The sequence below is a fragment of the Oxyura jamaicensis genome, chromosome 4, assembly GCF_011077185.1.
Source record: "Oxyura jamaicensis isolate SHBP4307 breed ruddy duck chromosome 4, BPBGC_Ojam_1.0, whole genome shotgun sequence".
NCBI classification, from domain to species: domain Eukaryota; kingdom Metazoa; phylum Chordata; class Aves; order Anseriformes; family Anatidae; genus Oxyura; species Oxyura jamaicensis.
This window is the reverse complement of record NC_048896.1, coordinates 82,275,041-82,283,711: the sequence shown is the minus strand read 5'-3', so window position 1 is coordinate 82,283,711 and position 8,671 is coordinate 82,275,041. Positions and strand designations below refer to the sequence as shown.

Below are 8,671 nucleotides of genomic sequence, written 5' to 3'. Positions count from 1 at the left end.
TTTTTTTTTTTTTTTTTTTTTTTTTTTTTTTTTTTCCTTTGGAGATATTTAACCACTTTATTTTCATTTTCCTGACTTTCTGTTAGCTTCCCCATGACTGTTTTCTTCCTTGAATTTCTGGGCAGGATTCCTATACTTTTTGCCACACCCCAGAAGCTTTGTTGGTCTTCAACATACTGACCTGGGAGAATGCAGAATGAGGTTAGTGGCCATTTCCAGAGAGCTGGGCATCTACCAGCCTTGCAGAGAGCCCATCTTCATTACAGTCTTTGATACCTATGGAGTTGGATTAGGTTATTAAAGACTACTCATGAAAAATTTTTGCTGCCTTATTCCCATGCTTACATGCCTCAAATTACATCTACTCAAAGTCACACTGTTTTGAGTCTTGAAATATATGCCTAACTTTTCTTTGAATTTGTTGAGCTATTCAGTCAGAGCAAATGTGAAGCTTCAATGAAGATAATGCACTCAAAAAGTGCAACACTGATTTGTAAATGTCCTTAAGTGGCTTTCTCTTATGTTGAGGAGCTTTTTAAGAGAAATTACAGGGCTAAAATCACAGCTTGCAGAAGAAAGGTAATCTTAATATTATTTTCTTCAAGCTCTTGACCTGACGAACTTGATAGGACAGATATCAGAATGTACTCATCCAGAATAGCCATCACCTAGGGGGTAGCACTTGAAAAAAAGACTGTGGCACGGCATAATAAAATCCTGTCATCTCTTCCTTTCCCCCTCTCCGTCTGTCCCCCCCTCTCCCTATTCCTGCCCCCTCCTCCTTTTTTTTTTTTTTTTTTTTTTTTTTTTTCTATTTTCTTTAGTAATATCTGGCATGGGTATGGCCATTTAAGAAGGAAAATTATTATAGCCATGATCTGATGATCTGAAGCTTATCTTTAATACTCCATCTTTTCCTATCCTTTGTTATTGTCTGAATTCACTGTAGCAGTTCTCTCTATTTACAGATACTATCTCTAGAATGGTGCTGTTAGTTGTCTTCATTTCTTATGTTGCTCTAACAGGTCTGGAGACATTGCCAGCTTTTTTTTTTTTTTTTTTTTTTTTCTCTTTTTTTTTTTCCCCCAAGATAAGCATCTAAACGCGGGAACTCCAAAACATAATTAATTCTGACAATTTGTCACTATTACTATGAAGTAAGGTTAGATATCTGGTTTTGGCTAGACACCTAACTTTTATATACCTATGTCATTTTTTACACCTGCTTATTTTGGATAGTAAAGCACTTCACCAGCAGCTGATTTATATGTCCTGAAGTGCCTTAGCTGTCTTCAGTGAAGAAACCTTTGTTTAAAACTATAGAGTCAAGTCCTCAGTGAAAAGCAATCATGTAACATCAAATGTTAAATTAATTAAATGGAATGAAAGGTCAGATTCTTCTACTCCATACTCTTAATATACATTACAATCAAATCAGATTTTTTCTGCATCGAATAAGTGGCAGGGAAAATAAATTCAGGCAGGAAATAAGATTAGAACAAAAGCTAGGAAAAAAAAAAAAAAGGATGTAAACACCCTTCTAATTCAGTAATTCTTTACAAGTGGAGTAATTGCACACACCCATGCAAAGTATACAGAAATAAAATCTTTTCACCTCAGGAAGTGATGTGAAATCATTTTACATCAATTTTGCACCCTCATATGGCAGTGAAATGAAAAGAGCAATGGCAATTCCTTCAGAAGGGGGGGCAAGTAAGCAGGGTACATCACAGTCAGGCAGATTTGTCTTTCTTGCTAATTAGTTTAATAAGGGTAAAATAGATTAAGAGAATAGTATAATCTTATTTATCCAATCAAAAGAGATACTAAATTTCTATATGTTTTCAGAGAACAGCCACATTTCAAGCTCAAGGTGCAGGTGAAAGCCAAGCAATAGGCTGGGGGCCCCTCCTTGCTTGCTCAGGGTACAGGGGTCTTCCCAGGAGACACATTTTACGTGTGGATGTGACGCACAGTCCTCCTGGCCCTGAGAGAGTAAGGCTGGTCTGAGCTGTGAGACGCTGTGCAGGAACTGCTAAGAGAATCAGAGAGGTTCACAAATGAGGCCTGGGGGACATCAACTCTTCCACCCAGAGCCTCATGTTGCTGAGGAGGATGTTAGTCTCAGGGCCAGAGGGATCTCAGGTAGGATCCAGCACCCAGCTGGTGCCACGATGTCTTCCAGTGCCACAGATACTGTGCACAGGTGCAGGGCTGGGAGAAGACTTGCTTCCTAGGCACGTGGGTAGCTCAGTTTGCAGAGGGTGCAAAGGCAGAAGACCTTGCAAGGTCTTAGTTTGAGGTGCAAGGGAGGAGACACCAGTCTTGGCTCATTCTGGTACTACTAAAATGGAGAAATTCAGGGAGAAATACTCTGCATGGGAAATGACCTCTCTGGTCTGAAACACTGTCAGTTTCACTGCAAGGCCCATGAGACAGGCAGAAGCCCAGAGCCCCAGCTCATGTTTGACTCAAAGGTGTCGAAAAGAGGAATTCGGCTGTGTTAGGAACTGGTGAATGATGTGGGAATGTTGTACCATAAAAAGATAGGCTTTACCTTAACCAAAATGGAGCCTGTTTGCTGGCACTGAAAATAATGCAGAAGATTATCTAAACTAGAAGTAGAAGGAAATCTGATAGGCACTGAGGAGCACTTGTTTCAGTCTGATGCAATCCATACAGAGGATGTGGCTAATGTTCAGTGCAACTCCAAAAAGGCCAGGAGGGAAATAAATAAAAATTGCAATATACAGAGAAGGCAAATCAGGTTGAGTTGTATGTGCAGTTGAGTAGTATGTGCAATATTATGCAATGCTAAACATTATAAATGCTCCTACATAAATAGCAGAAGCCTAAAAAATAGGACAGAAAAATGGAATAATTGGCATCTGTGGCAAATCTCATAGAAATCTTCTCTGAGACTGGTTATGGGGAGGTAAGGAGTAGATGACTATGTTGCTTGGACATCAATTTTGTAGGAAGTACAAATAGGAAGTTTGGGGTGTAGGAGAAGCGCAGTGGAGGAGGATAACACAAAAGTCAGATACAATATAATATTGTTGGGAAAGAAGAACACCTAGGAATCTATGTGGGTGAAATCTATCACTTTACTATTAAGAAGTTAGCAATGAAAATGTATTGGAAGGCCACCTCCCATCTGATCAGGATAAAATAAGTGAAACTGAAGCAGCTGCAAAGTTAGGACAAGTCAAAAGATTTTAACTACCTAGCTATAGTGCAGTGCATCTCATCATCATGAGATGTAGAAAGAAAACTTTATAATGCAACAAACATCTCCTTCCTCCATCAGCTTGTCTCAGAACACATAATAAACAAAGAAAAAGCAGACATTATCCTAAACTCAGTGTTACTCAGTGTTGAGTAGTACACAGGACCTCACTCAAGTTTTACTGGTGGTGAGGCACTCTGTAACAATCTTAATAAAATTGAAGTTAATATTAGCATCATGAGGGAAAAAGACAAATAAATCCAAAAGCTGCATATTCAGTTCCAAGAAAGAGCACTGGATAAGAAAAAGACAGATAGTTAAAATAAATAAATAAATTAAAAAATCAACCAGCCAGTCAAATAATCATATAAAGATAGTTCAACAAACAAGAGCCCGGAGTATGTATTACAAGGCCAGTTAAACTGTGTACTGCAATTCCAGGAGAAAATGAAGTCATCAAATGAAATTTCTTCAAAGCTCAAGGGGAAGGTTATCACAGCAAATGAAGGGAAATGGAAAATGATACTATCTTAGGCAAAAGAACAGCAGTTAAAAAATGGTAGGTCTGCACAAAGAATGAGAAAGCAAAGCTTGTAATACATGACAAATGGGAAAAAAAAATTAAGAGGGATAAGAGAATTTGAAGGGTACCTTATAAAGACATAGCCTACTGCACCAGACAAATGGTTGTTTAACAATCCCAGCCTCCAAGAAAGGTCTGGATGGTACCCCCATCACATCCTGGGAACTACAATCTGGTGAATCTTCTCTCCATCCCTGAAAAAAACAGAGTCTGCAATAAATAAAGAATCACTGACTACAGGAATAAAGAGAGTTTGTTATGAATGTTCTTGTAAGGGTAAAGCCTGTGTCACTGTTCTGGTGCGGTTCTTGTCATTCTAGTTTACTATGTGTGTTGGTGAACATAACTCAATCCCCTTTGTCCAAACTAATCCAAATCCTAATATGTTTTGATTTTTTTTTAAAAGCAACTGACAGAGTTTTCAGCTAAAGGCCCTTGAGAAAAGTAAGCTGCTTTAGTGTTCAATAAAATATTCTTTTAGGGGCCACTATCAGTACTGGGGCCAGTTTTATTCAAGATCATCAGTAACCTGAAAGGGAGTGAATTGTGAAATCTCCAATTTCACAGTTGGTAATACATTATATTGGGTAGTCAAATGCCAGGCTGGTGGTAAGGATCATCAAAATGACCTCAGTGAGTAAGCAGGAAAATAAAATGGTAGATAAGCTTCAGAGGAGGTAACTGTAAGGCAGGAAAAATAATCCAAATCATGTTTACCTGATGTTGCCTTAGAAGGAGACAATAAGGGGGCTGGGACTCTTCAGTTTAGAGGGGAGAAAAGAGTAGTACACCACAGTAGGAAAACTAGTGAGCAGTCACTGAAATCAATAGAAGGAAAGTTTAAACTAGATAATAGAAAGCACCCTTTTACTTGGTGGGTAGAGTAGTTCTGGAATTTCTTGCAAAAGGAGGTTATGGAGACAATATCAGCAGGATCATAAATTAATTAAGGAAAGCCATGGAAATCAGGTTTAGAGACAAACTGTAAAAGCAAAGGCAGGGACATGCTCTCTAACATCACTAACACAGAGATTTTGGATGTTGGAAGTCTCTAAGGGAAGGGACTGCAGCTGATCATCACTGCTCTCCCAAAATAGCACCTATGATTGCCTCTGTTAGAGAAGAGTATAAGTCTGGGTGTGCTAATGGTCTGACCCTGTATGGGATTTCTTCTGTCCTTACATTTTGTAAGTTTACCCTAGTTTGAAGTGAATATTTATTTCAAAAAAATATTCTTGATCTTTTAAGATTTGTTCCCCTTCATTCCAATTACCACTTCAAATGCTCACTATTAGAACCTGAGCCAAGGGTAGAGATTACTTCTACATAAATAGAATCAAAGAGAACTGAAATTTATCTGAAAATCAGTAGAATGGAATGGGAGGGAAGGAAAAAAGCAACACCTCCTTTCCTACCTATTTTGGGAACAGTAGTCATGCTTTGCTGTTATTTGATCATGCTGTAAATATCTGTGCTATTTTACACAATGTTCTCAATAGACTTAGTAAAATGGCCTACACAGCTAGAGTATCTTTACTCATTAACTGTCCTCACCTCCTGCCAACAGGTCTCCTTCTAACCTCTACTTTTTATTGTGGGGAATCACATTATAAGAGCCACTTCTTTGTGACTGATCAGTGCAGATAGGTTTTAGCAATTCATTGTTCAGTCGCTTCTACAGCAGGAATAATAACAATGCAAAGACCTAGAAATGCAAGAAGGCCCACCATCAGCCACCTGAGGTATATCTTGAGCAAGGATCAAAAGTATTTCAAAACTGATCAGTCAGTTTAAAAGGTCAAGAGATTTTTTACTGAAAGCAAATATGCTGGTTCATATAATGTGCCATTGGGGTTTTTGAATTCAGTCAGGTTGGGTCTTTAAGCTTCTTTTCTACAATCCTGTAGCATTACACACTTCCTTCTTAAGGCAAATGAAGATTTTCATTGTTCCAGGAAGTGGACCTGGACAAAAGAACATGACAAATATCTTAGAATATGGCAACAAAGGGAGCTGCTATATGACACCTTAAAAGAGTAAGAGTTGTATCATAAATGCCTGCTGTCAGCCATCCAGAGAGGAACTCCGAGTTTTTAAATATGATTAGCTCTGCTAATAACCCATCCATGGGTCTGCAGGACAGCAGGAGGAACAGAGGATGTATAGCCTGCATACTTAGTTAGCCTCTCTCAGGACATAAATATGCTAATACTTTTCTCCTTGCTTTAATGTAAACCTGTGCAGACTCATTTGCAGCCTGCACATATTTACATATGCAAACCTTTGCACTGTGAGCTGAATTTTTGGTTTGTTTACATGCACACATATGCACAGATCCCATGTTTTATATTGCCTTTGTGGACAGTTTTCTTAAATCTCATGAAGCATCAGGATTCATGCCATAAGAGAAAATAGCAGGAAATAAGTTTTGAAGTAGGGCAGACTGGTATGACCTTCAGCTGTACTGGTACACTTACCACTTTTCACAAATATATTAGCAAATGAAATGTTGCAATTTTGCTTTCATTTCACTGGTTTCATAGGGATGACAATGAAGTAACTCATGATTTATAACCAAGAAGTTAACTGTGACTTTTACATTTTTGTCTATCTGTAGCAAAAACCCAGAAGAGGATTTAAACAAACACACTTATTAAACCAACATCCTCCCCCAAGCATGTTTATACATGCATAAAATCTCCCACATGGTATGGCCCTAGACAATTATTTACTACCTTTTGTGGCTTTAATTACACACAATCTGCAGATTAAAGAGAAGAATGCTTTCCAGAATGGTACCTTGTTATTCCATGGTGACTAAGTGTCATTTGTGTGAAAAGTAAAGTTCCCAGAATAAATTAAAAACTAACTCCAAAATCAACAGTGCTTGCTCTTAACAATGGGTTCAGAAGAACAAAATAAATAGTATTTACACAAATTTCTTGCAAGAGCAAGTGAAAGAATTTGAACTACATGATTTTTCATTCAAATGATAAAAAGATATAAGGTATGTATTTTCCTTTGTCTTCTGTTTGGACATTAACAGGTTGTTCCAATGTGGAACAGTTAAAGGTGGGAAAATAATTATATATTTTTTGTCTTCACACCCTGTAAAACAGAAGTTGCAGTAACACATTACTTTGATATAAAAATATTAGTTGAATGTTGACTGCAAACATTGATACTTGTTAAGTACTTGTACAGACTGGACTAGCAGATGTGCAATCTCAAAAGTCCTGTTGAAGGTAGTGGTACTTCTTAGATTTGCTCCAGAATTGCCCCTCATGCTTTGAATATTCTTTCAGTTCTGATTATTAAGAATAAACTCTTTTATCTTGTATAGCATTACCTCAGAATTATCATTTTCTCATTCACATTTTCAAAATGAGGTCTGTTTGTCAGAAATGTAGTATTGTCTTGAGAGAAGAGATGCACAAAGTAGGAAGAAAGAGAAATAAGAATATTTAAGCATATCTAAGTTATCCTGTAATTAGAATTAGAAAAATTTATAAGAAAACAAAACAAAACAAACAAAACAAACAAACAAAAAAAACTCAATACTTTTCAAATTCTATCATATCAGAAGACTTCCATTCTGGGCTATCTTCCTGGAAATCTCCCAGCAGAAATGTTTTAAAGGCGAGTGCAGAAGAAAGTGGATTTAAAGAAATCATACATGTCTTTATGAGGCAATAAACATTGTGTGTGCAAGCTATCATTATCTAACTGTAGTCAAGGGAGGAGACAAAAGAGACAGTACTATTGCCATAGGTTGTGGTTTAACCTGGCAGGCTGCTCAACACCATGCTCCCTCCCCCCTCTCAGTGGGCTGAGGGAGAGAATTGAGAAAGTTCAAGAACTTATGTGTTGAGAAAGGGACAGTTCAATAAGAAAGAAAGAAAAATAAATCAAAGAAAAATATATGTAAAATAAGTGCACAACAAAAATTGTTCGTCACCAGATAACTGATGCCCAGCCAGGTCCAGAGCAATATCAGCTCCCCTGACTTGGCCAACTTCCCCTATTTTTATTGATGAGCATGAAATCGTATGGTATGGAATATCTCTCTGGTCAGTCTGGGCCAGCTGTCCTGGCCGTGTCCCTTCCCAGCTCCTGGTGCACCCTCAGCCCCCTTGCAGGCAAGGCAGCACAAGAAGCTGGAAAGTCCTTGGCTCTGTGTAAGCACCAGTCTGCAATAGCTAAAACACCAGTGTGTTATCAGCATTTTTTTCCTCCCAGATATGAAACACAGCACCATACCAGCTACTAAGAAGAAAATTAACTTTGTTGCAACCAAAACCCAGACATGGCAGAAGAGCTGAGTCCAGATAAGAGTGATAACATAATACAAGAAGCAGCAGCAGGTTCAAAGAGACAATATCCCAAGTCACATGCCATGACTATCCTTCTGAAAATGTTGGGGGTTGATGTTTAAGCCCAGGACACAGGAGAAAAAGACATTGCAAAACTTAGCATGAGGAGAGATGACTAGAGTAATAGAGCACATAGAAAAAGAAAAAAATAAAATAAAATAAGAAAGTTATCAAAATTGACACATGAATATATATATATATATATATATATATCTTATGCTTGCTGTCTTTTGCCCAGAAATGGCAAGTAATTCAAATTTTTAAGTGTTTATAGGTATTAATTCACAAGTCACTGAAAATGCATCCATGCTGAAGATGCAAGCAGAAGCCAGTAAGACTATGTTACAGGAACACCATCAGTACTGTGACCGTATTCAATATAACTAGTTACCAATGGTGTGAGAAAATAGATTAGATGGATCTGAATAATATTGATAGATTCAGAAATTAACTCTCTAGCCAAGGATTATATGTTTATCTTTAATA

At 37.7% G+C, this 8,671-nt stretch overlaps 1 long non-coding RNA gene across 1 annotated transcript in view; it reads left to right on the top strand.

Annotated features, from left to right (window-relative positions):
• Window positions 1-6,429, top strand: part of LOC118165733 — an 18,283-nt gene extending 11,854 nt beyond the window's left edge. The window contains exon 3 of the long non-coding RNA XR_004750199.1: window positions 4,599-6,429. This is a non-coding gene — a long non-coding RNA (uncharacterized LOC118165733). The remainder of the gene's footprint in view (window positions 1-4,598) is intronic.
• The last annotated feature ends 2,242 nt before the right edge of the window (window positions 6,430-8,671 follow it).